The sequence below is a fragment of the Hippichthys cyanospilos genome, chromosome 6, assembly GCF_059441005.1.
Source record: "Hippichthys cyanospilos isolate Australia breed blue-spotted pipefish chromosome 6, RoL_Hcya_1.0, whole genome shotgun sequence".
NCBI classification, from domain to species: Eukaryota; Metazoa; Chordata; class Actinopteri; order Syngnathiformes; family Syngnathidae; genus Hippichthys; species Hippichthys cyanospilos.
The window spans coordinates 23568886-23583934 of record NC_142374.1 but is presented as its reverse complement, the minus strand read 5'-3'; the positions used below and the strand labels follow the sequence as shown (position 1 = coordinate 23583934).

Below are 15049 nucleotides of genomic sequence, written 5' to 3'. Positions count from 1 at the left end.
GCTAAGTGAACTAGCGCCGTTGTTAAAATTCAGGAATTTGGGGGTGATACGTTTTGTTTACGTTCGGTTTCCTGCAGCCCGTTTAGGCGGGAAACTAGTCGAGCCAAAATTCATTGAACGCAATAACTGAATGGTGAGCTAGCGAAGTCGGGATTCAGAAATTTGGAGCTGTAATATTTTTGTCTACTTTCAGTTTTTCATGCTACCCATTTAGGCAGCAAGCTAGTCAGACTCGAGTGTTTTTACCGTCTCCTCTATTTATTATTGTCCTTTAAAAAAGATATTTATTTCATCGCAATAGCCAGTTATTTGATCGAACTTCAAAATTCAAGTTTTATTGTCATATGTATCGCAATACCACACAATGAAATCTGTTCACTTCCCCGAGCAGAAAACAGTCCATAATCGAGCATATAATAAAGTAGGCAATAAAAGGAAATACGCCAATACCAAAATATTTGCTAGCCGCAGACCCACATGCTACTAATGCCGCAAGCAAAGAAGAGTGGGTCGTCCCTCGTGTCAGGTCGCACCATTGTGCTGGAGTCGGGATCTCGTCGTGAAAAAGAAATACGATCCGGGCCACGCCGCAGCTCCTTCATTTAAGGGATGGTCTGCTGCCTGCGTGCGGTAAATCTCTCCTCCTTTTGTTTTCTTTGAAACGCCTCCCTCTCTCACGCTCCCTCTTCCTCCATGGTCCCGACGTGGCTTCCGCGGCGGCGGCCGTTGTCCGCGAGCGTGTTAACACTCCAGTCCTGTCAGTGAGCCTCACGGGCGCCATGGAAACCGCCCTTGCCGCCATTGTTTACCGCTACGTGTTTGTGTGCGGATGGGCGGGCCCCAGGGCCTTGTTTGCTTAAAAAAAAAAAAAAAAATAGGCGAGGTCGAGCCGCTCCCCATGGGCCTCTTGCTGTAATTCATGTAAATTCCCTCAAGATCTTGACCACTTTGTTTCGCTCATCGCCTCAGTTCTAAATCCGATGTCTTGTGCGTGGATCTTTCGGGTACTTGAGATTCCTCCGTCCGGGCTTTTATGCCGAGCTCAATCAGAGTTGTTGTGCTTTAATGAGTTCTGCTGCAAGAGTAAACGCGCAAATTGACGGGGGGGCAATTACTGCTTGTTGTTTTTTAAGGGAAGCTATCAAAGCGGCATTCTAGGCACCGGCTGACAGTGACAGGAAAGTCAAAGGAAATACCAACGTATCTTTTTGACTTTATTCATAACTCTTCTGTTATGGTTCTTTAAAAGGAACAACAAAAACGCTCCTCGGTCAATTTGACCCGGGGTCAAATTTAGTCACCCTCACATGGCTGAAATGTGTGTGATTCAAATCCATGATTTTATTTTGACGTGTTCTCTTCGGTTTTCAGAAATAATGCCTCTGGGTCAATATGACCCGGATGCGTAACTCCTTCAATCCCAAAGACGTACTTTTACGTTTTTAAGAGTCTCACCTTTCAATCCCAGATACTTCTTAAATTATGAATTTAATGAATTTTAAGAATTATGAAAGCGAGTTGAATTAGTAAAAATAAGAGGTAAATAAATTAATTAAATACAATAAATAAATTCAATTAAAAATAAAAATAATTACTATAATTAAATATAAAATTATAGAGTTATTAAATAAATAAATTAAATTGCAGACAGTATAAAAAATAAATTAAAACATTATTTACTAAACATTTGTTTTAAATTTTTTTTACATTTGAATGAAATAAAAAATAGAAATAAAATACTGTAGAATAATACATTTGAAGTTGTTTTGAAGTCATATAAATATATACCATAATATTATTTGTCTGGCTCACTTGGGAATAAATTTTCTTCCATGCAGCCCGCAAGCTAAAACGAATTTGACCCCCCTGATTCAGACTTTAACTCATTCAGTGCCATGGACGGGAATTCTCGTCTTTAAAATAGTAATAACAATAATAAGGTTTTTTTTTTCTTTTTTTTTTTAATGGAGAGGAGCTGTCACCCCGACTAATGCTTACATAACCCAATTGAGCACTGTAGTGATAACTGTGCCCATTGGATGGCAGTGTTTCCACACTTATAACACAGCTATTATCTACATGCAATTCAAAGTAAAGAATGGAAGTCAATCTTTCATACGATACCACTCGTATTTACATAGCAAACAATATTCTGTTGGCCTTGAAAGTTGGAAGTGAAAATACAAGCCCTCGAGACATTTTGTAAATATTTTTCGTCCAAAATCTTTTTCTTCCCGGGCAATAGTAAGCCGAACATCACGCGTCATCATCATTTCCGTTTGTCCTGGAGAAGCAGCGTATCACGCACCGTCGTAGAATATTCGGCGCGGTCCTCGGCGTGAACTTTCCCTTGTTAGAAAACGGCCATTGAGAAATTGTCCTTTTATTGAAGCCTGAACAAAGGGCGGGGGGGGGGGGGGGGGGGGGGGGGGGGGGGAGCTTGTCCCCATGCAGAAATAACGTCCATTAGACGTGCTGGTCCGCGTCGTGAGATATGGCCCTTTGACTCCTTTCGCACCATAATCCATACAGCTCGCCGCCATCCATCATCTCCAGGCTGATGAACGCCTTTATTTACGATACCTTTTCTCTAATCGATGGCCCGGCGTTTTTTGCTGAGGCCCGGAATCGCTGACGCTTTTCATTGGGGCCAGCTTGCGGAATGAAGGTCCTCAAAGTAGTTTTTTAAAGGACCGCCTCGTTATCCCGACGCCGGTTAGCGGCCATGCCCATCCCCGAAATGCTGTGGGACTCATTATATTTCTTGAACGTGGCAACCTAAATATTCATGACCGCGTTGAATAAAAAGGAGCTCGACCAAATTCAGTTTGATGCAAGTCAGCCAGTCCGCAAAAGCAGACAATTTAGCATTTAAAATGATCATTTTTATTTCTAACAAACGCCAATGTACAATCATACGAAGTGAACGAAATCAAACCATTTAGCGCAGGAGTCCCGACAACACAATTTAGCAATAAGGTGCTTCGTGTTCCAACTAATTTGCTCTTAATTTGAAAAGAAAAATGCCCTTTTTCCTGTCAGCATTAAAAATGAATGACGAACGTAGAACCACAGGGGAGGAAATAGGGGCCCAACTAATTATAATTTTGTCAATTGATGAATTAAAAAAAAAAACCTTTTCATTTGTTCAGAAAAACAGACATTTCAAACTGCAGAAAATGCAAACCAAGTTTTTTAGTTTGATTCAACACAGAGATACAATTCATTAGGTTGCTTCATCTTCTAATTGATTTGCTCTCAATTTGAAAAAAAAAAAAAAAAACACCTTTCCCTGTCACAGCATTAAAAAGCCATAATACATTGGCCATTTTTCTTTGTTTTCTGTTATGTTTTAGGTATCATAAATTACTATAGTTATTGATATATTCTGATCTCGTAAGCATTTCGCTATTGGCTGCAGGGCTCGTCCCTCTTCTAAAGTGGAAATTGTTGTTTCGCGAGTGGATATTATATTCCATTCTTTAACGGGAACCTTTATTTCGAGTTGGTCTTTGAAAGGGACGGCCTCCGCTATTGTCTGCCCACTGCAACCGTAGCTAACGCACCTCAAAAGGCCTTTTGACTCCATCTTTTCTTTTAATGTGGCTCGCGCTAATAGAGCACATAGCCAATAAACGAGCCCGCCCTCGGATTGGATTGCACGCGGACATCTGTTGGGCGGAGGTGAGTTTACGGAGCGATACCTTTCGGGATATTCATTGTGTAGAAAGAAAAAAAAAAAAAAAAACACCCAGTAACTTCATGTGATACCAGGAAATGTTTAACCTCCCATTGTGGAGAGACAAAAGGTTGTTTTTAATCCCGCTGTGAGAGGGAGGCGGGCTCAGGGGTGGGACCAATCAGCCAGCGTGGGAGGCGACGGGCTCTTCTCCCTCGCCCGTCGCTCAGTCGGCGAGGACGGACTCCGCCGGCCGCTGGATTATGCCGCTTGACCTCCGAAGCGCCGGCCGCCCCGGGGATTTATGATATTGAGCGGGATAGAGGTGATGTATTTCTTTGGATTCATCTCGGGGCGAAGGCACCTGCCGTTGGAGGTGATATCACAAATTCGGGACGCTCCATTGGCTGCGACCAAAACTGTTGAGTATGTGCTGCGTTTACTGGCTGCTTTCAAAGTCAGGGATTTAGAACATTTGAGCTCAGAGGTTAACCGTTGTCCCGCCGCCATCGACATCTTTGCATATGCGACCTACCATCTGTCACACTTGTTTAAGGAACACTTGCTCATTTGTTAATTTACCATGAGAAAAAAAAATTGGAGAATTGCATTTTTAGGTATAAAAAGAAACTATTTTCTGTGTTATGACACTAAAATAATGCTGAATTTATTGTTTGGATTGTTACAATCTCTAATTCTTTGGGCTAGGTGGTTGCCCATAACTTGCCTCATGTGCCAGTTAATTTGCTCTTAATTTGAAAAGAAAACTGCACCGTTCCTGTCACAGCATTAAAACTCATTTCATTAGATTTGCTGATACCAGCAGAAACCCTGTTAAAATTGCAGATACCCCCCTCAAGTGCCTTCGCATAGTACCACCACTTTTGGAGAATTTTACTCAGCAACATCCAGAAGAGATATCATCAGTTTTATTTTTGGCTCATTAGCCAAATTGTGTCACTAATAACGATGCAGATCTGGATAAAACTAAACTAAATTTAGAATATGGTAATGACATACATTTTGCAAAGGGGTCACTGCAGCATAACTCGGCAATAAGGTGCCTCATGTTCCAATTAATTTGCTCTTGATTAGAAAATGTGTTTAAACAATTAAATTCATATATACAAAAATTAAAATGTTTTTTAAATAGCATATAATCAATTTCATTCTCAATTATTATGATCTTTTTTAACAATGTTGATATTGATATTGTATAATTCTCTGATATCAGCCCAAAAAACAGTTGATGTATCCTTTGACGATTCTAGCCGTCAATGGCAGTCAGTGACTTAATATGCGAATTGCAATTCAAATTAGGCACTCAAACACACAAATTAGCACCCATAATTTGAGAGCTGAGTGAAGCAGGCGCTTTGACATTTCTATTTGGTCCGTATGTCTTGCGCGGAACAGCATTGGGGCGCATCTCAATTGGTGAAGTCGCGGCGGGAGACAATTGTGTTCTGGACGCAACTCTTGTCTCCCTCTTGGCTGCTAATTAGGCTGCGGCAGGAGAGAGCCGTATGCTCCGTGAGTTGCGTTCTGCCTCTCATTAGGCACCAGGCTCAAATTAAACCCTCAGGTCAACTCGTGCAACCCCCGCTTTTGCTTTCACCCCCCCCCCCCCCCCCCCCCCCCCCCATATCAAAAGAAAAAAAAAAACTCAGCCCAGAGAAGAAAGCCCACAGACGCTCATTAGAAAAAGTCTGCGGTGAGCTCGTTCAACCGGCGGCCATGTCTAGATTTGATCTTCGTTTTGGTTCGAAAAGGGCGCGATCGACGTGCTAGGTTTGGACCGTGCGTGTGTTTGCTCACAAAAGAACCTTCGAATGCCTCAAGCACTGTCCAAAAAAATTAACAATCACGCTAACGAGGAGAAAAATGTTGAAATTAATTTTACGGAGTGATTTTGTATCATTTTGAGGAAGTTACTATTTTTAATGTGACAAATAATGTATGTTTTTGAGCAAGGATGCTCGATACCATTTTTTTCAAACCGATACCAGTATCAGTGCTCAAGCTTTAAGTAATCAACGATACCAATTTTAAATTTGACTGAAAAAAAACCTACGAAAAATCATCTCAACTCATTCACTGCCATTGACAGACGTCAAGTATTTATTTTTAGCTGGCAGCAAATAAGTGAATTTCCTTAAATTTTCTTAAATTTTTCTTAATGTCAGTTTTATGTTCAAATTTGTAATTTCTTGTTCACGATTGTAAAACTACTCCTATAGAGTGGCCAATACAATTAATATTGCCTTTTTGAGTACGATATCTTGAAAAAAGCCAAGATATCGGCCTGATTCCAATACCTGGTATCAGTACTCTCCCATAACTCTTGTTGAGAAATTCACATCTATTTTCAAGGATAAAATTGATTGACGCAGAATCAGAAATAAGAAAGCACAACTTACAGCCTTCCTCACTACAAAATGCACTTTCGGCAGTGGCCAGAGGGGGCGCCAAAAAACAACAATCAAGCCAAACTAATGGTTCCAAAACGTTATTTTTCGGGTGCGGCCCATGCGGCCTGGTACCAGTTGCTCCAATGAGCTCACTAGCACTTCGTAGGTGAACTCAGATGAGTCAAAACATCTAGACCGAGAACAAACGTCCACTACAATGGACACAAACGAATAGGCCGGCTCTCAGGTGAATATGAAGTGCACGAATCTTATTTTATTGTGATTTATCCGTCCTCTTTTAGGTTCTCATTTGTCCTTGCTTCCTTGGAAACTTTGCTGACTTTTAGCTCTCCTTTGGTTGACAAATGTTGAGGCCTTGGCAGAGGTCCGAGTGCTCTTGTTAAGGATGCTAAATTGCCCATAATTTGTCTCTCTTTACGTCAAGCCGGCGCAGACCGTCCATGAATCCGGTGTTTAGCCGAGTGTCAAACAGCATTGACGCTTTACGTTATTTTAAGTGGCAATTTTCTCCTTGTTTTGCAGCATCTGCGCTTGTATATAAGAAACCTTGAGTGTGTCCCGCCGAATGTTTTCCTTCACGCAAAGTTGTAAAGCGATGAACTATAGCGGGCTTGTTTATCCAATTCCCCGAAAGACGTTTAAAGCACTTTGTAATATATCCAAGGGGAGTCGCAAAGTCATTTTAATTATCTGCAGCCTCTTCTCATTGTGTAATAACAATCTTGCTCGGGGTTCTTCATGGTTGCCTTTACGTTGAACTTCTTTGCTTGGCATATTCAAAGTGGATTTTCTGACTCATAGTTAACCTTTGAGCGGTATTTTGTTGGTTTTTAAAAATCTTTACATCAAAGGCATTTTTTGCGAATGCACTGTGCAAATTTTACACTTGCATTTTTCCCTAATTTTGTAAATGCTTTTAAGGGCGTAATAATGGAAGTCCTTGATGAATATTTTTTTCCTTCAACCACTCAAATTGTTCAGAGGCATCAGTTCCATCCATACATATGGAGGTTACATTTATTAACGCTTACAAAAAATGAAAACAAAAATGGAATGGTCTATCTTTGGAGCCTGTGAACTGAGCATTACTCTTTAAGACGTAGACGCCACCTACTGTCTAGAGGTGAAACACATGTCAACAAAGAATTTTCTGTATACTGTCATAGTTTGGCCGCCGCTCAACGGAATGTTGCAAAAATCGCCGAAAAATCATTGTTATAAATCCCATAAAAATGCATCGTAAGAATCGTAATTATAATGGTTTTATATGGTCCAAAATGTGGACAATTATCATTTGTGTACACAAAGTCTCGCATGTCCAGCTGCAATCACATAGAAATGTCAGAATGGTCTTGAAATTTTACATGATTTAATTATCTGCTGGAAATTTCAGCTCCCGAGTGTTTTTTTTTTCCCCCCCTTGATTCTTTCATGATTTCATAAAAACCATAATGCCACAAGGGTTAAATTATCTAGGAAGCAGAGAAAAAAGACTCAGGGGAGCTGAAATTTCACCCAGTTGGTGACGTCCCCTCAAAGTTAAAAAAAGCACGACCACTTTGTGATCACACTTTCATTCTTAAACACTATGAGTTGAATGTCAAAGAAATTGTTCAAAAAATGGACACGATTCTTACTGCAAGTGTTAACATGAATCTTTAACGCATATAGACGTCAATGGTAGTGAATGAGTGAAAATTTTGATCACCTTTGGCACTCCCATCAGAGCATGTCTATAAAAGCATATTTCCAGTGCGTCTTTAAATCGCCATGGCGACCAAGCCAAGCGGTAAACTGAGGTCAGCCATGACTTGCTTTTTCGATAACATCAGCCCACAATGAATAAAAAAAAAAAAGGCGGCTGCTGACGTCGGGTCGAAACGCAGACTGAAGTCGATAAGCATCAGCCGCAACTGCGGGGTCGTCAATCAGCTTATGCGGCCATTCCAATAAGAGCGGAGTGAGAAGAACGGGAAGGAAAATTACAGCGAAACGGGACGAAACGCAAACTGTAAAAATCAATACGAAGACGCATCCGGGCTACGCGCATCCCGACAAAGTTTTTATCTGACCGGCAGGAGCCTTTCTAATCTATTTTTCTGATTTCTGTCACAACATTCCAAAAATGTATTATATTTTGTTTTTAACATCCCCCTTTTAATACCCTTACACATATCCGTTTGATTTGAAATGCCTTTGATTTAAATGTCAAAGGATTTGAAAAAATACCGCACAAGGGTTGAAAAACGGTATCAATGGGACAAAAGGCAAAAATCGGGACAGAACGGTCCTGTTCAAACAATATGTTGTCCTATTTCATTATTTTATAAAGGCAGATTCTCCCCCTACCAGAATGGTTGGACCCAACTTATGTGCATCCTCTCGTTACCTGTCAAGCGATTTATTTTTGTGAACGCTTCTCCACGATGATCTCTTGTATGATTTTTTTTTCCCTCTCTGCAAACAGACTGAAGATAAAGCGAACAAGCGAGCGGACATCTGAGGCGGAGAAAAACCAGAGAGGGGACTCGAAGTCTTTCCTGGTAAGTTGGAAATGTTTTGAGTCTCTGATCCAGGACTGAATGTTCCCTTGGCTCCCGCTGCCCCTCCCACCGCACAAATGTCAGTCTGTGTGCTGGTCAAGATCTCCATTCGGGCCACGATTCTGGCGATTTATGAAATATTAGCTCAGCGCGTGGTGCTAATAGGCCCGCAAACAGCGGCGCCGTCTTCTCTTTTGTCCAAACGGAAAGGTCAGAGCTCGCCTGACAGGCGTTTGTCCAACGGCGATACGGTCTTGTCTTGCTGGAGCTCATTTGGACGCATCCAGAGTCCAACTGCTTCTTTGATTGCCGTGGTCGCCATGGTAATGCGCCCTCATATCTTTGCACACCCTCTCACGACGGGCAGCGAGGCGAGAAAATTGGAAATAGTACTTGGAGTCTAAATTGGGCATTGTGTGGACTCCTGATGGGTGTTACTGATACGATGCCAATGATGAGCACTACTGATATGATACCAGATACAAATTATGAGGAATTGGCGATTCTGATATCAGACTGGATGTAAAAAGGATGAATGATGGTCAAGATTGTTCACCATTTTTGAGATGGACAAAAGCGGATGAGTGACAGTTGATATTGAGTTCATACCAGTTGGCGTTATCAACATGATATCATGATACTGCCATGACAAAAGGATGGAAAAACTGTGAAATTCAAATAATACATACATAATGCTAGGTAAATAATTGGTGATCATTTGTGACATGCCAGGAATAGATTGAATACACTTATTGATACCAGTCATCTACTGATATCATCCTAGTTGTCAATACTGATATTCTATCTGCCAGAAAAAAGTGGGTTGTCATTAATCATATGATACTGATCATTGTCAATATTAACATGATACCCAATAAGATACACAAATGATAGTTGATACTGATAGCGATACTTATACGATACCAAGTTGTGTCATGATTGGTCCTGAGATCATAATACATTTACAGTCAACGGGGTTCAATACTGCCTTGATACTCGATAAATAGTGAAGATTCGTGGGTGATACTTATTATACATTATACGAGTAATTGTCACTATATCAGATTGAAGTAATAAGTGATGATGTTGATATAAGTCCAGTTAGTCTCAGTAGTCATTTGATATCAGATGAGATATACAAGGGTGTTATTGATTGCCAGTGATTAGCAATGATGGTATAATACCGGACAGAAAACGATAAGGGATTTGCGATACTGATATCACGCAGTACAGAACAAAACAAATACAGAACAATAAACAGTGGGGCTCAATTGCTGATATGATACCAGGCAGAAAAGCACAAGTTATGGTTGATATTTAGTTGTTAATAGTTATTATCATCTTGATATTGTGGGACTGACATTATACCAAAAAGACGTGGAAAAAACACCAAGACGGTACCAATGGCTGTCAATACTGATCTGATACCAGATGAATAAAAACAAGTGATGGTCGATACTGATGACGATACACATATGATACCGTGTTGCTGGTTGATCTTGATATAATGGCTGGATTTGAGGTGAGAGAATTCCAATACTGATATGATATCATATACGGTCAATAATGAAGTGTCGTGAGTGATACTTATATGATATCACGAATTCTGAGCCTCCTCTAGGCTCATCTTGAAGCTTCAAGTGCCTTTTGGAGAGAGGCGGAGCTAATGTCGCGCGAGTGCGACAAATATCCACGACTCAGCCAAGCGTGAAGGAAAGGATCGCACCTTGGCGTTTGGGACGAGGCCCGGAGGCTACCGGGCGCAGCTGAGGGCAGATTTAAAAGCTAGTGACGGCGCCACCTTCGGACTCGCTCGCTCAACATCACCCGTTCCAATTTTTTCGAAAGCAGTTCTCTCGTCGTGATCCTGCCGAGAAAGAGTTAAACGGATTTTTGACGCCGAAAGCTGTCAATGGCAGTCAATGAGTTCACTGCCAGCCTAGAAAAAAAATGGATTTCTGACGTCAAAAGATGTCAATGGCAGTTGATGAGTGTATTGGAATGTTCAGGTAGCTGGATTTTTCTTTTTCGACAGGCAGTAATGAGGGTGAAAAAAAAGTAAGGTTTGCAGGATTGTCGTTTTTCTCAGAATTCTGTATTTTCCGTAGTATAAGGCGCACCTAAAAGTGGTCAATTTTCTCTAAAACTGACACTTTGTCTCAAAATCCGATGCAGTGGGCACATTTTCATTTTTGGAGGACGCAAAAATAAAATATCTTAATCACCGTGTAAACTCTTCAATTTTTACCTCCGAGCTCTGACTTTAAAGTGAAAATTTGACTATAAAATATGTGAGAATTCTGACTTTTAAAGTCAAATTTCTGAACCTTAAAATCTGACTTCAAAACCAGATCTCTAATTGTCAGAATTTTGACTTTTGACATTAAAAGCAGTAGGAATTCTTACTTTTACAGTCAAAATTCTGACATTAGAATTTACTTCAAAGCTAGAATTCTGACAGTATAGTCAGAATTCTGACTATTTTTTGCATGAATTCTGAGTTTGGTCTCATTTTTCTCACTTTTCATTCATAGAACTCTGACTTGAAAGTGAAAATTCAGACTTCAAAATCAATGTGAATTCTAACTTTAAAAGTAAAAATCAAAGTCAATGAATTCCGACTCTTCGTCAAAATTCTGATTTGAGAGTTATGACTTTAACGATTGACAATAACCATCGGAATTTTGACTTTAAACTGAGAATCTTCACTTTTTTCTCTGAATTCTGACTTTATTCTCTGAATTTTCCTTTTTTAGGGCCAGAATTCTGAGAGTGAAACCAGAATTCTGCCCACAAAGTCTTTTTTTCAGAACTCTGATTTTCATTCTGATAATAAAGTGAGAAGTCTGACTTTATAATCCGAATTCATAGAACAAAGTCAAAATTGAGAATTCCGTTTGTAATTCTACCATTGCACGTTTCGCCACCTCCGCTTATTGGCAAACGGCCAGACTTGGATACGGCACGGCTTCAGGCCACACAGACCGCGTCCGCTTTTTCCACTGGGCCACGCTGGGATTGTTTGAAACCCGGTCAGGCGTGACGAAGCCTTTGTGGCCGCTCCCATTCACGTCTCAGGTTGCCCCGAGGTTTCTGTCCATCACCGTCGCTTCATCTTTGTTTGTGCGTTCGATTGGAGACTTTGCGTCAACCGCCCAAGCTTGGTCTCGTCAGACCACGCGGATATTGTGTCGCAATTACTGCAGTTGTCGCGATGCCGCCGGACGAGGACGTCAAACTCCGGTTCTTGGTCAAGTGTGGTACACGAAATCTGTCCCTGGAGACCATTTAAGAATTTTTTTTCCACTTCTTGAACAAAGTCCATATTCAAGATTAGCTTGACTAATTATCCCGCGGCGCAGGCTGTGTAAATATTGATTTCTCTTCTCAGATCTCCTTAGAAATCGACAGTGATACATGTTCAACCTTAACTGTGTGTGATCAACGCAGTGAGAGCCAGCCTATCCATTTGTCCATTGCCGTGTCCATTTTGTCTCAGCAGGACGGAAGAGTTAATTGCATCCCACCCAAACATTCGAGACATGATTGTGAAGGCTAGGATGTCCTCTACTGAGCACACTAGGACCCAGTTAGATAGCTCCAATGAGTCCAAAAATATAGACCAAAAACAAATGTCCATGAGAGTGGACACAAATGTCTAGGCTGAGTCTTTAGACATCTGAGAAGAACTGAAAGATGCAAGGGGACTTGATAACAAGGTAGACCAAAAACTATCAAATGAAGCATCGGCTATATTAACCTCCTGAGAGCCAGGCTGTCCATTTGTGTCCACTGTTGTGTCTATTTTGTCTCGGCAAGACGAAAAGTTAATTACAGTCCATCCAAAAATATTAGACATGATTGTGAAGGCCAGGTTGTCCTCTACTGAGCACTGTAGGACCACAGTAAGAGACCAAGTAGAGTGGACACAAATATCTAGACTAAGAAAGATGTCAGTGTGTGTTGTGTCCATTTGTCTCTGCATGACAACAATCAGCATCCCATCCAAGCACATGAGACATCATTGGAAAGACCATGATGTCTTCTATTGCAGACATTAGGAAATAGTAGGGTGTCTTAATCGAGTCAATAGATAGAGAAGGAAATCCAATGTCCACATCAGCTAGATGTGATTCGTTACGTTAAATCAGAACGTCTGGGAATTTGACCCCAGATTCAAAGTCCAAGCAAGACCGAAGTGGTTTAGATGTCTGATGAGAGGAACTTGAAGACACATTTTGATGCAAGGGGACTTGGTTACGCCGCAGACCAACAATTTGATGGACAGAATGTGTTAAGTTTCTGGGAGCCAGCCTATGCATTTGTGTCCACTCTTGTGTTCATTTTGTCTCAGGGAGACATCAAAGTGAATTGCATCCCACCCTAGCGCATGAGATATCATCGGAAAGGCAATGATGTCCTCTACGGAGGACACTAGGACTCAGTAGGATATCTCCAATGAGTCGGAAGCTAGAGTCTAAAAACAAATGTCCACTACAGTGGACACAAATGAATAGCCCAGCTCCCGAGAATGAGATGAAATTGGCTGCTTTCGACGCCAAATAACTATTTGAGGAAATGCAAAAAAAGCTGTAAAGAAGAAGAGGGTTTACAGTACGCAGCATGTTGCAGTAAAGGAAAGATCTGGCGGTTCCGCTGGTGAGCAGGTGGATTCTGGCAGGGGGCCCCTCGGCGCCTGCCAACACGTCTCCTCGGCCCCTCTCTGATCCGAGCCCGACATCCCTCAGATGTGTTGACGCGCCTGTCGGCTCCCCCGTGTTGAAAACGCCACGGCGTGTCGGAGCGAAGGACGCGGCAAAACAAATAGTCCAACATCTGAATGCCAAAAGAAGCAGCGGAGTGACGTGAATGAGGTCGACGCGGCCCCTCGGCGCTCCCGCTCGTCCCGCCTCGTCTTCGAGCTTCGCGGGAAGTTCATGCTCGGTGCGCGTCTCGCTCGCGGACGCGTTGCCCGCAGATTCGAAAATGATACTTTTAAATATCGGCAGCTCCGTTTTTAGCGTTTATTTAACCTCGTTTCTAGTGCGCGACGTTCCTCCAGGCCTTCGTGGCCCCCCCTTTACTCAATCTCTCTTTTTGGAAACGGACTTGACCTGAAACGGTACACCTGGCAAACTAGACCTGAAAAATTAGACCTGGAACGCTCAGCATAGGAAACTAGACTTGAATACTAGACCTGGATCTTTAGAACTTGAAAACTAGACTTGGAAAACTAAATCTGGATTACTAGACGTTGAAAACTAGACCGAGGGAAAAAAACTAGACCTGGAACGTGAGACCTTGCAAAATAGACCTGGAACTCTGGACCTGGAACAATTGACCTGGAAAGCTCAACCTGGAAAACTAGACTTGAAAACTACACCTGAAACTCTAAAATTTGAAAACTAAACTAAACTACACCTGCAAAACTAGACCTGAAACACTCAGCATAGGAAACTAGACTTGAATACTTGACCTGGATCTTTAGAACTTGAATACTAGACTTGGAAAACTAAATCTGGATTACTAGACATTGAAAACTGACGAGGAAAACTAGACTTTGCAAACCGTACTTGAAAATCTAGACCTGGCAAACTCGAGCCAAAAATGTAGACCTCGAACATGAGACCTTTCAAACTAGACCGACAAAAAAAACTAGACTTGGCAACTAGATCTGGAACGGCTCTTGGAATTTAGACCTGCAAAACTAAACCTTGCAAAATAGACTTGGCAAACTAGACTTGGAAAACTATATCTTGAAAACCAGACTTGGCAAACTGGACCTGAAACACTCGACTCGGAATTTCAACCCGGAAAACGTGATATATGGGGACCGAGTGAGCCGATTGCAGAACTGTTGGCTGTTATCACACTCATCTGTACTTGTGATATTCAAGGGGGACCAGTGGGGGCTGGAAGTCCTTGCCTGGAGGAAGGTCTCACCTTGGCTACACGCGGCAGCCATTTTCACAATGATTTCCTCCAATCTTACGTCAGATTCGGGACCCTTTTCCTAAAGGGGCTCAATGCTCATTGGCCGACTTCTCACTAAGCTGGACCAATGAGATGAAAACAAATCCACATGACTGAGACTTTTTTTTGTCCTTTCATCCTCCCCGCCGCCATAAAAGTGCTTGAAAGGAAATGGGGTCACCCAATTACATGCTGGCAGGAAGCGAAGATGACGATTGATATCTTCATCTCATCCTTGCCTTCTTCATGTAATATCACACGTTTTTGCCCGCCTTACAAGTTGAAAATTGGATTCAACCTTTGCGGTTGAATGTCATGTAAACAACTGGACTGGAACCTGATATAACAGTGCTAGTCAAAAGTTTCAAAACACCTTCATATCTATCTATCTATCTATCTATTGCATAAGTTGCTTCATGTTC

At 41.7% G+C, this 15049-nt stretch overlaps 1 protein-coding gene across 6 annotated transcripts in view; it reads left to right on the top strand.

The window, feature by feature from the left end:
- Nucleotides 1–15049, top strand: part of nrcamb (neuronal cell adhesion molecule b) — a 77257-nt gene that overhangs the window by 22437 nt on the left and 39771 nt on the right. For all 6 annotated transcript variants that reach the window (XM_088416612.1, XM_088416613.1, XM_088416611.1 and 3 more), the window contains exon 2: nt 8579–8654. The gene's annotated coding sequence lies outside the window, so the exon portion shown is untranslated. The remainder of the gene's footprint in view (nt 1–8578; nt 8655–15049) is intronic.